The 22,581-nt window shown below is 34.5% G+C and overlaps 1 pseudogene; it reads right to left on the bottom strand.

Annotated features, from left to right (window-relative positions):
* LOC149187198 (E3 ubiquitin-protein ligase UPL7-like) overlaps positions 1-21,122 on the bottom strand; it is a 67,137-nt pseudogene extending 46,015 nt beyond the window's left edge.
* Positions 21,123-22,581: the final 1,459 nt, after the last annotated feature.

The following is a 22,581-nucleotide window of genomic DNA, read 5'->3' on the forward strand; positions in this document are numbered from 1 at the left end:
CCAGTGTCCAACTATTTTGGACACATTATCCGCCCCAACATTAATTCAGATAACTTCCCAATGGCATTAATGGTAGGGGCATCCCTTTTTCTTCTTCTTGGATTCTTGAAGCACTTCTCCTTAATCAAATTATTGTAAATGGGAACATCTTTGATTGCCCGGAGAAGGGAAATCTTTACACATATATTTTTCAATTCTCCTAGAAGTTTAGTTTCTTCTGGGGTAGGCTAGAGTGGTTGGGTTAATCTCCCAGGAAAGGGTGGATTTACTTTAAGGTTTCTTTCCTCTCTTTCTTCCTCAACCTCCCTATGTGGAGAGGGAGGTTGGTTATCAGGGAGAATTCTCCTAGATCTTAGCTTGATCTCTTGGATTTCTACATCATAAGCTGGGTATGATGTCTCTCCACTATAGGCTTGTTGAGCTTGCATATTGTTTGGGTTCGGATTTGGCTGGGCAGGCATCTTGGGTTGCTTGGGTGGAGCAGAGTGCAGGAGTTGTGGTTGGTTAGGTGGTGGAGGCAATAGGGCTGGAACATTGTTGAATTGGGGCCTCCACCCCTAGAGTGGGGTATTCCACTGATGTTGTGGCTGAACATAAGGTTGAAATGACTGGTTGGCTGGCTGGGAATGATACTGAGATGTATAGGACCAAGGAGAGGGTGTAGACCAGGAAGGATGAGCAGGCGGTCCCCAATAAGGTATAGTTGTGGTTTGGTTGGGGTTGTAATATGCATGGGATGACCCTTGCATACCCTGCTGGTATGGTCTAGGCCCAGGAGGTCTCCTTTGGTTGATGTAGCAAATCTGCTTAGTGACCCCTTCAGCTCCTTGATATACAACTTTGAGTCCAGGTAAAGAAGGGCACTTGCCTGTGGAGTAGTTTTCTTCATAGGCTGAGAAAATCTTAATACAGTTCAATGGACATTCGTTCCTAGGATGCCTCCTGGTGCATCTAGGAAAAAAGATGGCTAGGGCTCTTTCTGCTTCCTCTTGCTTCCTTTTGATGTTCATGGTGTCCAATTGCAAGGCAAGGGTTTGCAACATATCACTTTTGAAATCTTCCAGCATATTTCCAATTTCACCCTTGATGGATTAGTTGGAGGATGATGTACTGTCCATAGGTTGACTACCCCTACCCTTTTTCCTCGTTACCCTAGAATGGTTTCTAAAGACAGTCTTAATATACTCATAGGGTAATTGGTAGATATCTCCTCCTGCTATCATATGTAAATTATCCAGAAGATCCTCCCTTACTCCTCTAAGCAGGACCAACTTTAGTGACTCAGGGTCAAGTGTGCACCTGGCCCTTTTGTAACTGAGCTAGAATCTTTCTTCATAGTATTCTAAGGATTCATCTTAGCCTATGGTCATTCTGAAAATCTCTTCTTTAGTGTCCTTTGACCTACAGTAGTCCCTATATTTGTTGTTAAAATCCTGTTGCATCTAAGCCCAATTTGTGATGCTATCTCCAGGTAAACCCATGAACCAGCGCAATGTTGCATCCTTGAGGGTAGATGGAAACAATTTTAACTTTTTCTCATCATCTGTATAGTCATAGGTTCGACATATAACAACAAACTCAAATAGGAAAGTGTTAGGGCCCTCTGTAATCAAGCCATGGAAATGAGGTAGAGTAGAGGGGCTTATATTCTTCATCTTAGTGTCCCCATTGGTCTCCCTGATGGGGAAGGCACCCTCAATTCTCTCTCTATTTCCTCTGTCATTTCAGTTTTCAGCCATTGGTTCAGTAGGAATGGGTTCTTTCTCTTCTTCTTCCCCTATAGGTTCCTCAAATATGTAAGGTTGCTCACCTAAAGGGTCTTCCAATTCACTGTCACTGAAGAAGAGAGAACGTTGACTGTTGGATGCAGAGGGGGTATTGGACAAGAATTTCCCCGAATTGTCCCTATTCCTACGAGGCATGAAAGGAAATGTTTTTGGGTTGGTTTTTGTAATATTTTTTCATTTTTAAGCTAGAAAGTACTCTGTAGAAAGGAAATTGTTGATTGAATGAAAAACCACTAACAAGAAAAACTACTTGTAGAATGAAATTGTTGATTGAAGGAAGACTACTGATAGAAAAAGACTATTTGCTGACTTGAAATTCTACTTGCAGAATGAAAAGGAAAGTAGATAATGACAAATGAAAGAAAGGAAGCTATTAACAAAGAAACTACTTGCTAAGTTGAAATTCTACTTGCAGAATGCAAAGGAAAGCAGATAATGACAACTGAAAGAAAGGAAGAAACTAGATTACTTTTGTAGAAATAAACTAATGGAAGAAAATTGGAGACTAGAAATAGAAGAAAGCAGTAATCACATTCTACTTAGACACCTTCCGGACAATGGCGCCAAAAGGTGATGAGCCTAGGTATTGCAACAAGAATGCTGCAACTCCCAGGGCTACCAACTTTACTTATCAACCCGGGGTTCGTACAAACTTGGAGGTGACAGTGCTATATGCACAAGTAAAAGTGAAGGTCTTGCCTGTTCTCACTACTGGTCTGGAAAGAGACCCTAGGGGTTCCAAGCTAGACTTCTATAGGGTTAGAAGAAGCTTAATTCTTTTATGGAAGAAGAGAAAATCTATTCTAAGAGAGATCTACTCCACTACAATAATGAAGAAAACAACATGTAATGCTAAACCACACCATAACCTAACTAACCATCTAAACAACTATGCTAAACAAAATTGCTAAATCAACACTAACCTAATTCTGCTATCTAAGTTGCATAGGTAAAGAGCATTAAACTATACTAAGGTGTAAGCAAAGGAACTAAACTAAATCTGTTTTCAAGCAGAAGAGCGGTCGGAGATCGAAATCGGTGAAAGGAGGATGTAAGGACAGAGTGGTGCATAGGGACCATTGGATCGATCAACGAACAGAAGATGGATGGCAGAGATCTTATCACAGGGGCTTAAGTGAATAGATGGATGAATAGGATAACGAAGCAAATGAACGGCGAAGATCTTATCGTGAGGAATTGAGTGAATGGATGGACGAACAGGGTAACGAAGCAAATGAACGACGAAGATCTTATCGCAAGGAATTAAGTGAATGGATGAACGAACAGGGTTAACAGGAAATGAATGACAGAGATCTTATTGCGGAGATTAAGTCAAGAGATGGATGGACAGGATTAACTAGAGGATGGACAGAAGAGATCATATTGCGGGAAGAAAATGTGCGGAAATGATGGAGCGGGTTTTGAAAGTGGTAAGCACTTTCTCGCGCGCCCTTAAAGTTGTAAGATGTATTTCTAAATTTCACGCGATTAGCCTAACTGAGCGACACGTAGCACGAGAAAACCACCTTTCTTGCGTGCTCTCGGGTAGATAACAGTCGTGCAAGAATCCACACGAGATTGCACAATAGCCATCAGATCAGGCTAGACAGATCAACGGTGGATATCAGTGAAGCTAGTTGGCGATCGGGTGGCATGATAGTCGTCTGATCAAGCAAGGCAGATCGAAGGTGGGGGTTTAAAGCACATAAAGTGTTGAGGTGATGTAATAGCCATTGGATCAGGCGAGGAAGATCGACGATGGGGATTTAAAGCGCATAAAGTAGGTGGAAGACTTCACGCGAGGTGCCAGTTGGATAAACTAATGAATTAGACGACGATTGGGCAGGTTTGTTGTGGATCGGGTGGTAAGGGGATTATGCATGAAGAACGTGTTGAAGGAGGTTTCAATGAAAATGACAGAAAAACCAGTGAGGGTGAGGGTGGACCGAGAGTGATGGAAAACGATGGCAGTGAAATGAAACAAGTAACTGTGTCAAACAACAAACTCCAAAGCTCATGCAAGAACTAGAAACCTATGTTTTTGGGGTTGCTGAAGGGTCCCTTCCTCAAGTCATGGTCCCAGAGGGAGGAGGTGAGGCCGAGACACCTGCGGACAACCTTATGGTGATATTTTTCTCTTAGCTAACATGTGAATTGAAAGAAGGAACAAATGGAAGTAAACTAAAGCACAACCGATCTAATCGACATTATTGTAAGAGGAATGCAACTACTTAAGCAAATAAACAGAAAACCATGAATCATCTATGCTATACTGCTGTAATGGAAATGCAGCTACTTAAGCAAATGAATAGAACCAGAAATCTATGCTAGCATACATGTACAATAAAGAGGAGCTTTGGCTGCTCGGGTTGGGCCCTAACCCAAGATCTTCAGCCCTCTGAGTTAACTCAGTGCTGGCTCAAAACAGAACTCATCTTTATTATAAAAACCATGGATTACATAAAAAAATTGTCACAAGTCTTGCAGCTCAAAAATAAAGTAGAGTTTTACAATAAAAATCCCAATCCTACTGAGGTCCTAAGCCTCTCTACTTATACATCTGAAGTATCCAACGACTTCCTTCCCATTAGGGAGGCTTGGCTCCCCACTCAAGATAAACTGGTTTCTGTCACTTTCACTTGCTCGGTTGTCTTTTAGTCCTCATGATTTCGCTGTTTGCACTCCAAGATGATGGAGGATATTCGAATGGAGGGGTAGTAAATGAGGAAGATTTAACTCCTATAATTCCTCTCCCTTGTCCCATTCGAGTTTTGACCAAGGTCTTTTCCACAGTTCCTTGTTTTTATCCTTTATTCCTACATTTTCCCTTGCTTTTATCCTTTATTCTTGCATTACATGCACATTAGACCACAAAGAAAAATATCCAACTCTAACTCATCTCATAAACAAAATATAATCAAAAGTATGCAATAAATTGTGAGAATAGTTGGTTTGACTAAGCTAGGAGGTGAATTAAGGCTAATTAAGGCCCATATAATTACCCAATGATGAGGCTCATCAATTTTGCTGGTTGGAAATGACAAAGAAATTATCCAGGATTTGAAGACCCAATTGTCCTCCAAATTCGACATGAAATATCTTGGTGCTACAAACTATATTTTGGGCATGGAAATTAAAAGAGATCAGGCAAAGAGAAAGCTCCGGTTAAACCAGAGGAAGTATGTTGAGACAATACTACAAAGGTTTAATATGCAAGATAGTAAACCAGTGAAGGTTCCTATTCCTGTAGGTGTAAAGTTATTTGCTGAATAGTATCCCAAGACAAAAGAAGAGGAAGAGGACATGTCCCGTGTTCCATATGCAAGTGAAGTCGGTAGTCTGGTGTATGCGATGGCCTATACTAGACTAGACATTGCACATGCAGTAAGAGTATTGAGTAGGTTTATGTCAAAACCATGGAAGGAGCATTGGGCAGCAGTGAAGTGGGTTTTCAGGTGTTTGCGTGGCATTAGTGATTATGGTTTGTGCTACCAAGGAAGACTAGGATTGGACAGAGTTTTGGATACTCGTGGCTTTGTTGATGCATACTGGGCTGGAGATCTGGATCAGAGAAGATCTACAAGTGGTACATGTTTAACCTATTTGGAGGTGCAGTCAGTGGGATGAGTAAGAAATAATTTGTAGTGGCACTATCAACTATAGAGGCGAAATACATGGCAGCTACTCATGCAAGCAAGGAAGTAGTTTGGTTGCAGAGATTGTGTTCAAGTATGGGGTTAGTACAGGGAGCTATAAGAATAGACTGTGACAACCAAAGTGCAATTTTTTTGGAAAAGAACCATGCTTATTATTCAAAGACAAAGCACATTGATGTTCAGTATCACTTTGTGAGGGATACGATAGAAGACAAAAAGGTGTAGATGCATACTGTAGATGCATTGACAAAATCTGTGAGCTTTGATAAGTTCTCTTGGTGTAGAGAAACAATGGGCATTGCAAGGCTGGATAAATGACTAAGCTCTCCTGTGGCCCCCAGTGGAAAGAAAACAACAAGTGGGAGAATGTTGGGTTATGTTATATTCTTTCCATGACTAGGCCCCCTCTATGGGGTCCGGGGCAGTGCCTTGGGGAAATTTTTTTTGGACCCTATATTAGGTGGGGCGAACCTACCTATAGTTTTGTGCATGGTTTTCGCACCTGGTTTTGGGCGCGATAGTTTTCGGTCCATGGTATTGGATCCTTCAGCATGTATATATATATGTATTGTAACATTGAAAGGAATATAATGAAAAATCAATCTGGTAGTCCTGGTTTTGGGATCCAGGGGAAAATCTCTGTGTATATGTGTTTTATGTGTTATGCTCTTGCATTGTTTATTTTTAGTTCTTAGAATTCATATGCAGGTAATTTATGTACGGGGTTAAAACCTACAGTGTGTAGGTGTATGTATTATATTGTAGTGTACACCATATGTAGATGTATGTATTGTGTTGTGTTGTACACTGGGTGTAGGTGTATGTGTTGTATGTCAGGTATAGGTGCATGTATTGCATGGCGTTGTATGTTTTGTGTGGTTGTATGTGTGTGATGCACACTATGTGTATGTGAACATGGTTGAGGAGAAGGCACTAGGTGTTTGTCGAGTGTGGAAACCGATCCAGAGTGTGTACAGAATAAAGAAAAAGGTAGAAGCTAAGGATTGAGTATAGGATAAGTATCAACATTTTATTTCAGTTTTATTATGCATGTGAATTATGATTCTGGTTTAAGATGGTTACATGTGATTTATGATTTTGATCTATGATGGTTGTGCTTTGAGCTAACCTGATGTGATATATTTATAGATGATGATTTGGTCAATGATGCTAGCTTGAATTGTTGTGACAGGAAGTAAATAGGATTGCAAGTGTACCTTATTGACGAGCTACCAATGAGGTATGATTTGAAGTTATTTCAATTTATTTTAATATAATGGAAGTTATGCTCTTGGTACAGCAAGCACAAAAATGCCTAATTGGGTGATTGAAACCTATTGCAAGAATTAGTAGCAGCAGTGAAAGAAATTCGAACAAGCAACAATATGTTGGTAAAGCACTTCAGGAGTAGGGCCATTGTGGGACATTGGTACCCAATAGTGTGCATTGATTTCCATGCGCATGCTATGATTGGTATGATGGTTTGAGGCAGGCATGCTATGATTAGTATAGAAACATTTAATTTCACATGATATATTTAAGGAAAATTAGTCATATCCAAGAGCAACATTTTGTAAAAGGCCTGCAAAATTTAATATGATTAATGTAATGAAATCATTGTAAGTACACTAAAGGGGTTGAAGGGTAGCTTATATTTTATAAATAATATTAACATAGCAATAGGGAGACTAAAGGAGACAAGTGTAGCTCCCTAGTTGGTAATATCTATGTGTAAATCACTCCTATGAAGATGGAAGAAGCCTTGGACATTAATCCTTCTTGTGAAAATGCCTAACAACCCTCATTTTTCCTTTTATTACTCTTTTTTATTAATGCATTGATTTTAGTGATGATATAGTGAAGAATGATTTTGTGCATTGATTTCATAAATTAGAAATTGAGCAATATAAAACTTGGAAACCAACAAAGATACCTATGTGGTTAATGGCTAGATGTACAACGCATGAAATTGATAGTGCATTGATTTAGTGTTTGTACTGTGGATATCAACATCGAATTGAGTGCTTGTACAATGGACTAAGTTGTTTGTTGCATTACTCTTAGTATAGTGCATTGATTTTGGTATTTGTACACTATGAAAAATTGCTTTCAATGCTTCGTATGATTGATTTCATTATATTGCACATATTTCAATGTTTGTAAAATTAATATTTTTTTCCAAGTTTTTTGTTGCATTTGATACTAGCATTGATTTCAAAGTCTGTACAATGGATAAAATTCCCTTTACTACATTTATTTCATTGTTTTGTGAATTATGTTGGAATACAACAATTATTAATATTGAAAATAAAGTGGGATTGAAACTAGGAAAATGAATCCCATAGCATCAATTATCACATGTGTAGTTTGCACTTGATAATCAAGACTTCACAGGAGCTCACCCATCCCAAGACTCTTCTATATCAATAACACTTAACTATGGAGTTTTCCCTATAGTTAAGCCCACTTAGATTGCCACCCCATTTGTAAAACCTTATCAAATATTGTGTTGTATGAGTTATTTATTATAGCTCCATTCACTCTTTTATTTAAGCAATAAGGGGTTAATGACCCATATCCATGAGTGTTAGTTGCATTTGACCAATTTATCATGATTTTGGATAGCACACATTATTTTGGATGATACTCAAAGGGATGAAGGAGTAGCATTGAACCTAGCAAAATGAACACATTAACAAAAAAATTCACCTTTGTAGCTTGCACCCAATAACCAAGACTTCTTCAAAGGCTACCCCATCCCAAGACTCCTTTCGATCAAATGTGCTTAACTATAGAGTTTTCCTCACAATCGAGCCCAATTAGCTTGCTACCCCATTTACCAAAAATTTAGCAAGTATTGTGCCTTTTGAATTATTCAGTAAGAGCTCCCTTCATTCTTTTATCTAAGCAGTCCAAAACATGAGGTATCATTTTTGGGATTATTTGTATAGACCAAGTCAATAATATATGATCGATATCCATGTGTATTAATTGCAACTAACAAATTTCTCATGATTTTGAGTAACCCACTTAGCATGTTTCATATCAGGTGATGCCCATAGGGATGAAAAAAATGGAAATGAAACTATAAAAAAGAATTACATAACAACAATCATCACCTTCAATGCTTGCACCTTGTAACTAATACTTCCTAGGGAGTCACATATCCCAAGACTCCTTTGGCTTAAGTGTGATTAACTATGGAGTGTTCCACACAATCAAGCCCAGATAGACTGATACACCATTTACAAAACCTTATTAGATATTGTTCCTGATGAATTATTCTTAAAAGATTTAATATTGTAATTTTTTAAGTTAAGAAAAAAAGGAAAATTGGAACAAAGAAAAAAGTAGAAAAAATGTCATTGAAAAATAAACATAAAAAAAATAAATTAAAAATGTAACAATTAAAGAAAAGATGTTGATACTTTATAACTAAGAAAATTCAAGATGTCGAAAAACTACCTTTGAAAAAAAGGTGATTTTGAAGCACAACTTCTTGAAATATGTATCAAAACTACCACTAAATGCAACTTCTAAACGACCAAGACCTTTGGAGGGTTCTCTTCAAACAGCTACATTTAGATTATTACATTATAAAAAGGTGTTGGAAAATATGAGGGTATGTTTATGGAGTGAATGTGAGTGATGTTGGATATGACTCTTCTTATGGTAGATTTGGATAATGGTTAGCAAGACAAAATACATGTTTTTATTTTGACCATATTTTTATCAGAGAATAGTGAGTGAATTGCTTGTAAACATCTTGCTCAGGAAAGTATCCATAAGGCTCGAACAATTTGATCATTACAAGATTGAAATATGATTGTGCAATAGAATTCTTCATAACTTTCCTTTACAATTATAATAATTTATTCGTTGTTGTTGTGCAAACTTATTTTTTTCTATGTGGTTAACCAACTCCAAAGATTGGTGATCGCTACGTCCACATAATATTTATACTAGGTAGATCCACACAAAGTGATCACTTCATGTTGGCTCAACCATTAAGCCTAACCGCAAGAGTGTCGAGGGAATTTAACTCGTGACCTCTCAATAACAAAGGTACTTTAACAATTGAGACTCAACCAATTGAGCTAACCCTTGGGGAAGTGTTGTGCAAACTTATATTTGCAATTATATTTTTTTCTCAATAAGAACTTCTTATAATATATATTCTATTAACAACTTCCATTTGTACCTTCATCTATGATTTTAACATGCATTTTATCTATGATGGCACCTTCCGGGAAACTATTAAAAGTATGAAGTTAACATAATGAAATTATTGAAAGTATGGTAAAAGGTTGGAAGGCCATTTAGGATTTAGGGGTAATAGTGTCATTTTATCCTTAGGGATAGTGAGGGAGACAAGTGTAGCTCCCTAATTTGTGAGATTGATGTGTAAATTTGTGAGGATGAAAGAAGCTTGGCCATTAATTCTCTAGTGAAGATGTCCATGACCATCCTTCTTACTTTTTAATTACTATTCTTAATCAATGTCTGATTTTAATTATGATATAGTGAAAATAATTCAATGCATTCATTTAGGAAATGACGAAAGGAGCAATCTAAAACCTAAAAAAGTCCATGACCCCAACCTATTTAAAAAAATGGAAAGTAAGAAAGCATAAATCTTTGGTTGATCGATGGACATGGAAACAATAAGTCAATGACTAAAATGAAAATTATGAGCAATAGACCTTGGAAATAATGTAACACAAATCAAACATGAAATACAAACAAAACTCTATAACCTAGACTAGATAGTGAACTTAACAAGAAATAACGTCCATCAATAATTTAAATTTATTAGCAATGTGAAGTGGCCCTAAAAAAATTATGTTTTATATGTATTTGGCAATGTTTTGTACTTTAATCAATAGTTAAGTTAAATAATTCTGACAATGTTTTGTACTTTAATCAATATTTAAGTTAAATAATCCATGTGGTTGAGATCTAGTTTGGTTGAATCAAATATCTATTTTTGTTATGAATATAATCCATATAAAAATAATAAATATAAATATAAATACAATAATAATTAATTAACTAATGGTTAGTTAGTTAGTAATGAAGAGGCATGTCTTAGAGACATGACCATTCATGAAAGGGTAGCTTCCTAGGGTATATAAGCAAGCCCTCATTCTCATTTGTAATCATCTCACATCAATTCTTATACAATATTCAATATATAGTTACATGTCTTACAATGGACATTTACATCTTTGAAGTATTTTAAATATTTTTGTTGCATATACGACTTTTAGTCGTTGCATTGGTATCAGAGCCATGTTCTTCGATCCCAACCTTTGGCCATTAACTTGTCGTCACAACTAAAGCGTTTTTCTACACGAGTTGGAGTTTCTCCATTTTTTATTAAGCCATTGCCCCCCCCCCCCCCCCCACACACACGTTTTTCTACACGAGTTGGAGTTTCTCCATTTTTTATTAAGCCATTGCCCCCCCCCCCCCTCACACACACACACACACACACACACATATATATATATGAAAATTAATTATAAAATAAAATATTTAAAAAAATTAATTAATTAATAATAAGGCCTTTGGTCGTTGACATTTCAATGATTCTAGTAAAAAAAAATAGTCCGATGTAAATTTTGAAGGAGAACATTCATATATATAAAAAGGTTCTACATTATTGATAAAAGTTCATGATAACGTCAAAAGGGAATATTTCTAAATATCTGTAAAACTATACGTAAGAGAAGGAAGAGTAGATAAGTTTAACTTGATTCTTCATTAAGTGGTTGACAAGCTTGTGGTTTTAGCAACCCATTGTAATTTCCCATGGTATTTTGAAGGTAAAAGAAGAACAAAAGGAATACAAAATCCCTTTATGTGAATGCTAAGTTTGACTTTTTAAGTGGAGAAAATTAACTAAGTCAAAGGCACATAAGTAGACATATATTTTATATTATACCCCAAAGACGTGAATAGCCACGTTTCACTAGGGTTGTAACTTTTCAAAAAGAAAAGAAAAGAAAAATTATAAATATATATAGAGAAACAAAAGTTTATAAAAATAAATAAATAAACAAAATAAAGTAAAAAAAGAAAAAGAAAGTTAACAAAAAATTATAAAAAAAGAAGAAGAGAGTTTAAGAAAAAAAATGTTGAGAATAAAACTAAAACCAAAAATAAAAATATTATAAGTAAAAAGTAAAAATAAAAATAAAAGATATGGATTTTTTTTTTAGAATCCATAAATGTGTTCAAATTCACTAAAGAAAAAGGGGTTATCATTAAACACAAAGCTCATCGATGAACACAAAAGAAGTCCATTTTTGAAGAAAAAAAATAAATGTAGTCTAATTCAAAGATGAACAAAGAAACTATAGATTCCATACATAGCTCTACAATTTGGACAAGATGTCCATTTTGTCCAACAGAAGATCAATATTTGTCGATTTTTAAAAATCACACAATACCTTGTCCAAAATGTCAAAGGTTGTTTACTTTGGAAGAATATCAAGGTAATACTCAGACACAAATAAAAAGATTAAACGAAGAAATTGCAAAGCTTCAACAAAAGAATGAAGCATTAGAAAAAAATAAAGATCTCGAAGATCAGTTTCATGAAAAATCAACAGAAAGCAACGAATAAATTTGGCATATAAGGGAACACAATGAGAAATTACTTTCACAAATAAAAAAGGTCCAAGGTTAAGAAACAAAGACTAAAACAAGAAAATGAAATTTTTGATAAGGAACTAAAGGAGAATCTATTAGAAAAACAAAAAGAAAATTTGTGCCTAAAAACCTTAATAAAAAATTATTAGAGCAAATAAAAAATTTAAAAGATAAAGAGAAAGATAATAAGGACAAAGTCAATGATTCAGAAAATGGTGAACTTTCACGTCTAAGGAATCATAACCAAGCCTTACTTACGCAAATAAAGAAGCATAAAAGTGACACGAAATCACCAAATGACAAATTAGAACAACTTCAAGAATTAATATCAAAGTCTCCAGTCGTTTTAATCCCAGTTGCAGATAAAGAAACAAATACTGATCTAGTCAAAATCGTAACTCAAGCAAAGGATAAACCTACTGAAGTGAAGACACATGCAGAAGTTTCAGTTCAAACATAGACATTCCAAGTGATGATTCAATAGCCAACTCAACAACAACGCCTGAAGGAAATCATGAAACAACCGCTAACATGATAAGGGAAAGTTCAATCAGGATAACTATTTATCGACATCTGAATTACAAGAGCAGACTTGCCAATCAATCTATGTACCATTATCACTCATAACATAAATGACAAATTTATGTTCCCAAGAATACTAAAGTTTGCAGAATCCATTCCTATGATAACTATTAATCACAAATTTCCAGAGATCAAAAGATTCCACATAAAATTAAGTTAGGATGGTTCGATTCGTTCTCAGTATGAAATTTTTTTCTATCACTTAGAGCATCATATCATCTTGTATCAACGAAGATCAAAGTTCAGAGATGAGAAGATATTCTCAATAAGATTTGAGGGAAAAACTTCTTGAAGAGAGAGACAATGTTATGAATATAATTCATATTAAAAATAATAAATAATAATTAATTATCTAATGGTTAGTTAGTTAGCAATGAAGAGGCATGTCTTAGAGATAAGACCATTCATGAAATGGCAACTCCCTAGGGTATATAAGCAAGCCTTCATTCTAATTTGTAATCATCTCATATCAATTCTTATATAATATTCAATATACAGTTACATGTCTTACAATGGATATTTACATCTTTGAAGAATTTTAAAGATTTTCGCCTCGTATATGACTAATGACATTTGACAATCACCAAATTTAACTATTGGAAATATTTTTAGAGGTGCACTAGTTACTGGAAATGTGAGTGTATAAGATTAGAGAAATTTCTTAAGCAAAAAAAATAGCAAACTAGAAATTGAGATGTAAATATATATCGAAACATTTAATTTCACATAACGTATAAAGAAAATTAATCATATCCTAGAGCAAAATTTTCTAAATGGCTTATACAATCTAATATGATTAATGTAATGAATTCATTGTAAGTACACTAAAGAGGTTGAAGGGTAGCTTATATTTTAGAGATAACATTACCTTTAGTATTAGGGTGAGTAAAGGAGAAAATTGTAACTCCCTTGTTGGTACTATTTATGTGTAGATCACTCCTATGAAGATGGAAGAATCATTGGAAATTAATCCTTTGGTGAAAATGGGTAAGAGCTCTTGGTTTGATATTTTTTTATTCTTTTTTATCAATGTATTGATTTTAGTGATGATATTGTGAAGAATGATTTAGTGCATTTATTTCATAAATTAAAAAAATAAGTAATATAAAAATTAGAGACCAACAAAGATGCCTATGTGGTTAATGTTGAGATGTACAATGCTTGAAATTGATAGTGCATTGGTTTTAGTGTTTGTATCGTTGGTATCCATATGGACTTGAGTTTTTGTACAATTGACTAAGTTGTTTGTTGCATTGTTCTTAGTGTATCTTGGTATTTGTATACTAGATGAAAACTTGTTTTCAATGTTTTATGATGATTTCATTATATGGCACATATTTCAATGTTTGTAAAATTAATAAAATTTTAGCAAGTTTTTTATTGCATTTGATACGGCATTGATTTCAATATTTGTACAATGGATAAAATTGATTTCATTGGTTTGTGCAGTATGTTGGAATAAAACAACTATTATTATTGAAAAGAAAGTAAAGTAGGATACAACCTTTAGTACAACATGTTAAGTTAAAGGCTTGAATGCTCACCATTTTGAATCTCATTTCTCATATGATTAATATCAAAAGATAGGAAAGGTTCATATGTTACTATAATAAACTTTCAAGAATATAGATTGAGAACATCATTATGTAATTTGCTTCATATTAATTGTATGCATTCTATTCCTTGATCGCTATTAACCTTATTCCTCATGTAACTTTTGAAATGACATTATTGACAGTACTATTTAGGTTATAGATGACGCATACCAATATGTACCTTATACTTCTTGTAACTTTTGAAATGACATTATTGATAGTACTATTTAGGTTAGAGATGACACATAACAAATTTATTGATGGTACCTTATTTGTCATGTAACTTTTGAAAAGACATTATTGATAGTACTATTTAGGTTACCGATGACAAAAAAAATCTATTGAATTTTTTGTAGTACGATTTTGAGACCACTGTTGATTGAACCTTCATAAATCCATCTTAACTTTAGACATGTTAAACATAAAGATGAATGAAATCCATTGAAGTACAAATCTTTTCTCAAATTATTTTACTCTTAAAATATTTGTGCCTCAAAAAATTTAATGCCTCTTAAAATTTGACAAATCAAATTAAAATATCCACCTTACTTAATATAAATCCATACATTAATAACCATACCTTATCTTATCAAATAAATCCATACATTAATAACATACATTATAATTTGAATTTAATATATACATTATATCCACCCTTCAACCTACACTATATTATGAAATAATTTAATATTCTTCTCATGAATTGGGAGGCAACGGACACTGAAAACGAGAGGATTCAGTAGTCAAAGACGTACCTATTCCGAGCCCAGCTCCGGCTAATCGATTTACTCAATACAATCTTTTATATACTTGCATACCGGAGGAGTAGCGATACCGGGGTTGGGTTGGGTTGGAAAATTGCTCTGATGATAAGTTCGCCCGATTCACGGATGAGATTCGACATCAATGCCGATAGCAGTCGTCTTCAATCCATTCACATTGCACGATTCATAGAAGAGCGCAATTCAATGAAATAATTTAATATATACATTATATCCACCTTCAACATACACTATATTTTTCTCACTTTTGAAATAATTTAACATTCTTCTCACTTTTAAAATAATTTAATAGGACATATTAGACTTCATGAAATCCTTAACGAACTATATAATTATAATAATATAATATGGGATTATTATTATATTAAGTTAAATTTCCTTACTAATAATAAGCAAAGTAAATTTTTTTAATTAAAAATATAATTTATTTCAATCACCTAATAATAATAATAATATATAGCATTAATAATAAACAATATAGATATTTTTAATTAAAAAACATATATTTTTTTCCATTACTTAGTAATAATCTTAATTTATATTTATTTTTTTTATTTTTTAATACATTAAAGTAAGTAAACCTACGACCATAACATAATTAAGTCAAAAATATCATTTTATGTACCAACTACTACCTATAATGGTGTCCTGTTGGGAAAATTCTTAAACTTTTCGCATCACGTGAAGCAACAATTATCACTCATTAACTTTCCAGTACACCGATGCGAAGGTGGTCAAACGAGAAATGATGGCTCTCATATGTTGAATATTACTAAAACCTTTACACTTAACATTATATTTATATTTATGTAGCAAATGCGTATTCAAAGCTCCCAAAATTTTGTATTGGGTACAATGTGGCGGATAATGAATGACCTATATTTTGTATTTTACATTTTATTTAATTATTTTCATAAAATTATTTTTTAATAAATGAAAAAATAAAAATATTATTTAATGATTTCATATTTTATATAAATTTAAAATTTAAATGTATATCTAATATATTTTTATAAATTTAAATGATTGTAAGTTAATTTATATATATATATATATATTTTTGGTGAATGTAATTTCAGAAAACTAGCTATCACTCATGCTATTATTTTTTAATTTAAATTTAGATTTTAAAACTAATTTTATTAACAAATTATTAATAAAATAAGTGAAGACAATGAATTTAATAACATGACACTAGTTGATTTAATTTTTTTTTTGGCATAAATTGGAGTGTGAGAAAGGGGCATTGGATATTAATTTTAAAAAGAAGTGCATAGTATTTTTTCATGTGCTATTGGTCTACCACTTTGGAAACTAGACCAATAGTCAAAATTCAAAATTTATACATTACATATTGAGCACAATTTTATTATTTAAACTGTGAAGAAAACTAACAGAAATGCTTTGCCAAAAACTCACTGCCATCACTAAAACAATGTCACAACATAAAACCATAACATAAAGCGTGGCTCACCTAAGCATATCATCATGTAGGAAGTCCACTTGGGTTGATGGAGGAGGATCACTATCATCTTCATATGGGGTGAATGTAAGGTTTGCCAGCCTCTTGGCTAGAACATAAACCTTCTTGTCTAACTTCTTCACTTCCATCATCTCTATAATGCACACTAAAATTTATTGATGTGTATTTAATCGTTTTATGAGAGCCCTACCCATAAGAGTTTCTATATGTCAATAAAATTGATAATTTGCATGTAAGAAGTTTGGCATGATTGGGTTGAAGTGGGAATCCAATTCGTCATTTCCCTATCAACATGATAATATGGAATGAATTTGTGGTTGTAATGAACCTCCTCCTTAACCTCTAATATAGTTTTGCGAACTTCTTTTGGAATAACTCCCATGAAACAAGCCATGGAGCAATGAACAATAGCCTGAGCCTGAGGCTGAGAGGTTGAAGGTCAAAGTTTTTTGTGTTTTGAGACGGATTTGAGGGGTGGTTATGCACCTTCTACCTCCTCTACGACTAGATGATACTATGTGATGCACCATACTAAAAGGGAAAATAGAGAAAAGGGTACAAAAACAAGAACTTGAAATGTCATGCTAAAGGAAAGAACCCATAAAATAAAATTGAATAAGAAAAGAGACAAGAGTAAGAGAATGAAACACATAGGAGGAAAAAACCTAGCTCAATTCAAGGAATCGAGACCCAGTTCTCTAGTTTGACAAACCACTTGAAAAACTTCAATAAATTCCAAATAAAATGCATAGACCTATGCGACTACCCCAATGAAGGAGAGGGACTAAGGAGAAAATAGAAATACCAAGCCAATAACCAGCAAGAGACCAAGCAATAGGAAGAAAATCCAACGATTGATAAAACATGGCTAGAAACTTAAAAGGAAAATTGGTAAACCTAAAAAACATTAACTAGAGACAAAGTGATTACCACCACATTGAATCATAATCCCACATGGAGCCTAGACCTTGTTCCAATGAATTCTAGTATGTGAGTAAAAACTTTTAAATAGAGAGTCGGAGGTAAACCAAAGAGTATGGGCATTGTTACTTGAAACTCCACATCAAGCCCATAACCCAATGCTTAGAATCGCCCACAACTTAGAGATAAGGAAACACTAATAAAAGAACCAATAAATTTGGAGAGGATAAACACTTGGAAGATAGAAAATTAATGGAAAGCTTATAAACAACCAGTCATACCATAACTTCCAGTGAGTAAGTGACCAATTCATATAGCCAACCCAAATCTTTGGCTTCACCCACCACCTAGTTCATGATTCTCCTAATCTCTATAAACTTCACCATAATTATTTTAAGTGTGGGTTTGAAGGCGGATTGTAAGTTGGGTTTTCCTTCCAGGGCCTATTACAATTCAATCCTCATAATGGATCAAACCTCACAAGAACTCACCAAGCTTGTGACCATTTGAATGAAACCCTTCACCTAGTAAGCAACCATTCGACTGAACCCATTCATCTAGCACAAAACCATTCTAATGAACACCTTCATGCCTAGAGACTACCATCTAGGGGGTATACTTCATCAAAGCATAATCCCACATGGAGCCTGGACCTTGTTCCAATGAATTCTAGTATGTGAATATTCACTTTTAAATATAGGGAGAGGTAAACCAAAGACCACGAACATTGCTACTTGAAACTCCACATCAAGAAAATAACCCAATGCTCAATTAATGGAAAGCTCATAAACAACTAGTCATACCATAGCTTCCAGTGAGTAAGTCACCAATTCCGATGCAGCAAAGCTGCATCTTTCTCGACCTGTGGTTTATGGGCCCATTGTATGGTTAATTTTTATCGTGAGATGCTTTCGTTGGGGTGGCCCATGGTTTCCTTCACAAAAATCCTTATCAATATCGTAGTTCACACAATCATGTGACTCCTCTCACATGCAATATGCTTAAACACAACCGAAATGAAATGATCATTTGACTTGTATGACTAGAATTCAAATGAAATTTAATCCTCTTTGATAACATATCGGGTCACAACAGGTTCATTAACCCATGCACATGTTCATGTGCGATTATTGTCCGATCAATCAACCAATGAATGGTCTTGATGGCCAGAACTCAATGAGGTTTTAATCCCGTTGTATAAAAACTTATCGCATCCATTTCTAACGTTAACCTGCACGCACTTTCAGAAGCGATATGCATTCGATCACCCATTAAACAAATGACCTAATCACTTTGAACCTTAAACTCTTTTTAATAACCACATCGCATCCATTTAAAATGTTAACGTGCTTGCATGTTCTGACGCGATATGCGTCAATCTCCTCTGATCGAACGATCACCGCTTCTTCATGATTTTTGTCAATTTTAGCAGTCTGCCAAATTTCTTTCTCATCTGCCACTTTTACCTTGACTCCAGTCTGCACTCTGCGGCCACAATACTCCTCCGAATTCACACAATTTCTGTCGATTATCTTCAATCCGCCAGATTTTAGACTGTCACGATTATTCCTTTACGGCTAATCAATAACCAGACATGAGTTTACAGAACATCCAACCACCAAGCCAAGGGTAGTTACTAGCATAAACCTCTATCACCAAAAGGATTATTACAGAATCAAAACATAACAAACACAGAATCATGTGAGTTCGAAACATAAGGAACACAGGTTCAATCATTTCACAGGGAATCTAAAACCTCCAGAATTTGACCATTCATGTGTATAAATTATAGAGATGCAGCAAGATACCAATTAGGAAATTAATAATCACAGACTCTTGCTACCAGTGCACAAATTCAACTATTTAAGAGAAGAAACCCCGATTGTCACACAGATATATACAAATCCACATTGTTTTGGTATTTATAAAATATTTACAAAGGAAACCATCACATTCGACTGTTTCAGTTCTTTTCCATAAAATCCCTCTACTACTCTTTCTAACCTATAGCTAACCTCCAATTCTCTTCCCAAAAGGAAGAACTCTTTATTGAAAAAAACCTCTTGAATGTTTCTAAAGCTTACAATATATAAAAGAAAAGGATTCATGAACCATTTCAGTTCTGATCCCACAATTCTCTCACTTTCTCCTAAAGTATCTTTTCAACTCCATTTTTCCCTCAACAAAATCCTAAATTAAATATTTCAAATCCCTAAAATCCTCAACCTTCCTAGGATTACTCATTCATTCCTCAAATCTCTACAACTCATGAGATATTCCCTAAAAATCAAATTAAATCCCAATCTCTTTGAAACTCAAAATAAACTTAGGAAAATAAATAAATAATTAAGGGAACCCACTCCCTTTAGTAAATGTGTGATAAGACTCCTAGGTCTTATAAACCTTGAAGAATGCTCCTGCATCAGACTCCCCAGGTTGAAATAATTCATGGACTCCTGTTCATGAGTCTTCCCACTTCCTCTGTTGTAAACTTCATCAGATTTCATCTTCCAATTGGTTGTCTGACCTTTTCCAATTGCAGGTGTTTTTGCTGCATCCTCTCCTTCTCCTGGATGCCAAACTCTGTATTGTGGATGTCCTTGTGCTCTGCTGTCATGAGCATCTCCACTGCATAGTGTTTTGATGCTGATATCCTGCATAAACAACTCCTCAAACAACATAAATTTTTGCTCCTTTGTCTGTTGCTGTCTTGTCATCATCTCAATAGAATTGAGCTCCAACTTTATGTATTTTCCATTGTCTTGTACCTGACTGTATATTCTGATTTCTGACTCAATCACCAGCATCTTCTTTTGTCTATAAACCATTTCCTTTATGTTGTCCTGTATATCCTTCCATCTTTCCTTGACTTGCTGACTTTGACAATTTCTCATGCTCATCACCTTTGTAGTTTTCATCATCCACCTATCCAATAGCTTGAGTAGAACCCTCTCAATTTCAAAAGAAGATTGGTTCTTGTTTGATACAAGAACATATAACCTTTCAACCACATATTGTCCACCAGCTGCAAATAATTTAGTTATTGAACCTTGTTCAATTGTCTCCATATTCATATTAAATTTAACTGAACTGTTCACCCAATTTTCCAATTGCAAACTCAAGATAGACTCTTGACATTCAAATCTTCTTTGTATCAAAAACAAAATTTGTTCATGGACTGTAATTTCACATCTTTTGCAATCTTCTTTCTCTTCTGCAATGACTTGTTTAAGAGCTATGCCAACTCTCCTTCCTCTATTCCAAGCTTTTGAGCCAACTAGTTGCTTTCTCCCATCTTCTTGTGTCCATAAGGAAAACTGTTTTTCTGCAATTCTGGAACTTACATACTCCTTCATGTTTGCACAAATAAACATATCTCCAAGAGCAATTTGTCCTTCATCCTGAAAACCACATTCAACAATTAATAATTCAAAATCAGAAAATACATTACATGTTCCATTAATTCTGCTCCATAATTTCTCTGATTTGTCATCCTCTTGATGCACATATGACATGTCAAACTTGTCATATCCTCCTCCATATTGTCTTATTTTGAAATAGTCTTCTTTGTTTTTACTTTGCCCTGAATGTTGTCTAATTTCTGAATTATGTTCTCTGCTCTTCTCTTTGGCCTTCCTTCCTTTCACACTCCTTTTCATTCTTCGTGTTTCTTCCTTACAAATCTGTAAGCCACTAAGTTTCCTTTTCCATTCCTCTTTCTTTTCAATCAAAATCTACCAATCTCTGATTTTAGAACCTAAAGTTCTCTTTGTTCCTATACAGGAAGCAAAATCACCATATACAACAAATTTTCCATTCCACTGTAAAGTCCCTTTTACAACAGTAAAAATTACTGTCAACACCATGAATATCACATTCCACTGAACTCCTTTGCTGCTTACTGCAAATGCATAGTTCACGAAAGCATCCTTGCCTTCATCCTCTGAGATTGCCTGTCTCTTTCCAAGTTGTTGATTACATTCACCCTTACTCTTTTTGCAATTTGTACAAATAACATTGTCTTCAATTTTTTGTTGTGCATCAATCTCTATCAACCTCTCTTTAAGTTCCTGATTGTCCTCTTTTCCTTTCTTCTTCACAACCTTTAATGGATTAACTGTACCTCCTTGGACTGAATTCTCCTTATAAATTTTTGTTTTGTCATCTTCCATAGTGCAATATTTAATAAGAGTCCTTTCCATTAATGCTTCATTATATCCTCCCAAGACAATTTCTTGCCCATTAACTATCAATATAGGTTCATAATTTTTGAATAAAAATTGAAGAGATAATCCCATTACCTCAAGTGTTTGTACTGCACATATACTCTTGTTTGCTCCTGTCATAAGGTTATCTTCATACCTCTTTTCTACTTCTCCTTTTGCAATCTGCAATTTTCTTTTGTCTTCAGATTGTCTGCCATCTTTTTGCCAAGTCTTACTGGACTCATCATCTTCAACTTCCATGTTAGTCTTCAACAATTGTCCATCTTTAGTGTCTTTGAACACATGTTCAATTAAAAACTGTTCTATTACAACCATCTCTTCTAACAGCTTCATTTCTTCAGCAACCTGCATAAACATATCTTCTAAAGGTTGTTCACTACCTGCATACATACACAAATCATTAGTTTCAAAAACACTAGGCTCCTCTTTCTTTGATGTCTCAATCATTACATCTCTCTGTTGATTCGAACTTGTCCAATAGTTCAGAAAATCATCAATGATTCCTTCCTCAACAAGGTAAACCTCTTGCTCAAGTCTACAATAGCTATCTTTCACCTCTAACTCAGCTGCTCTGAGTTCCTCACTTAATCTGATGTACATTCTCCTCTTTATCTGTCTCTGCAGCAGCTTCCATTTTATTTTCTTTCTTTTCATAGTCCAACCATACCTTTGGTCTTTCTCATTCCTCTGTAATAGTTCCATCAGTACTTCAAGATGGACTATTATCTCAGCCTTCTCCCTCTCATATTCTTCATCAGTCAACTGCTTCCATATGCCATTTGCCTTGGCACCTTTCTTTCTTCTGTTGTGGCTTCTCTCTGAACCCCTGCTATGACTATCAGTAGTCATTTTCTCATCTCACTCTATGAGTTCCTCACTCACTATGAGCTGC

Source organism: Pinus tabuliformis, chromosome 3_1 (assembly GCF_031772625.1).
Source record: "Pinus tabuliformis cultivar Carrire ecotype Pingquan chromosome 3_1, CPIR1, whole genome shotgun sequence".
Taxonomy (NCBI): domain Eukaryota; kingdom Viridiplantae; phylum Streptophyta; class Pinopsida; order Pinales; family Pinaceae; genus Pinus; species Pinus tabuliformis.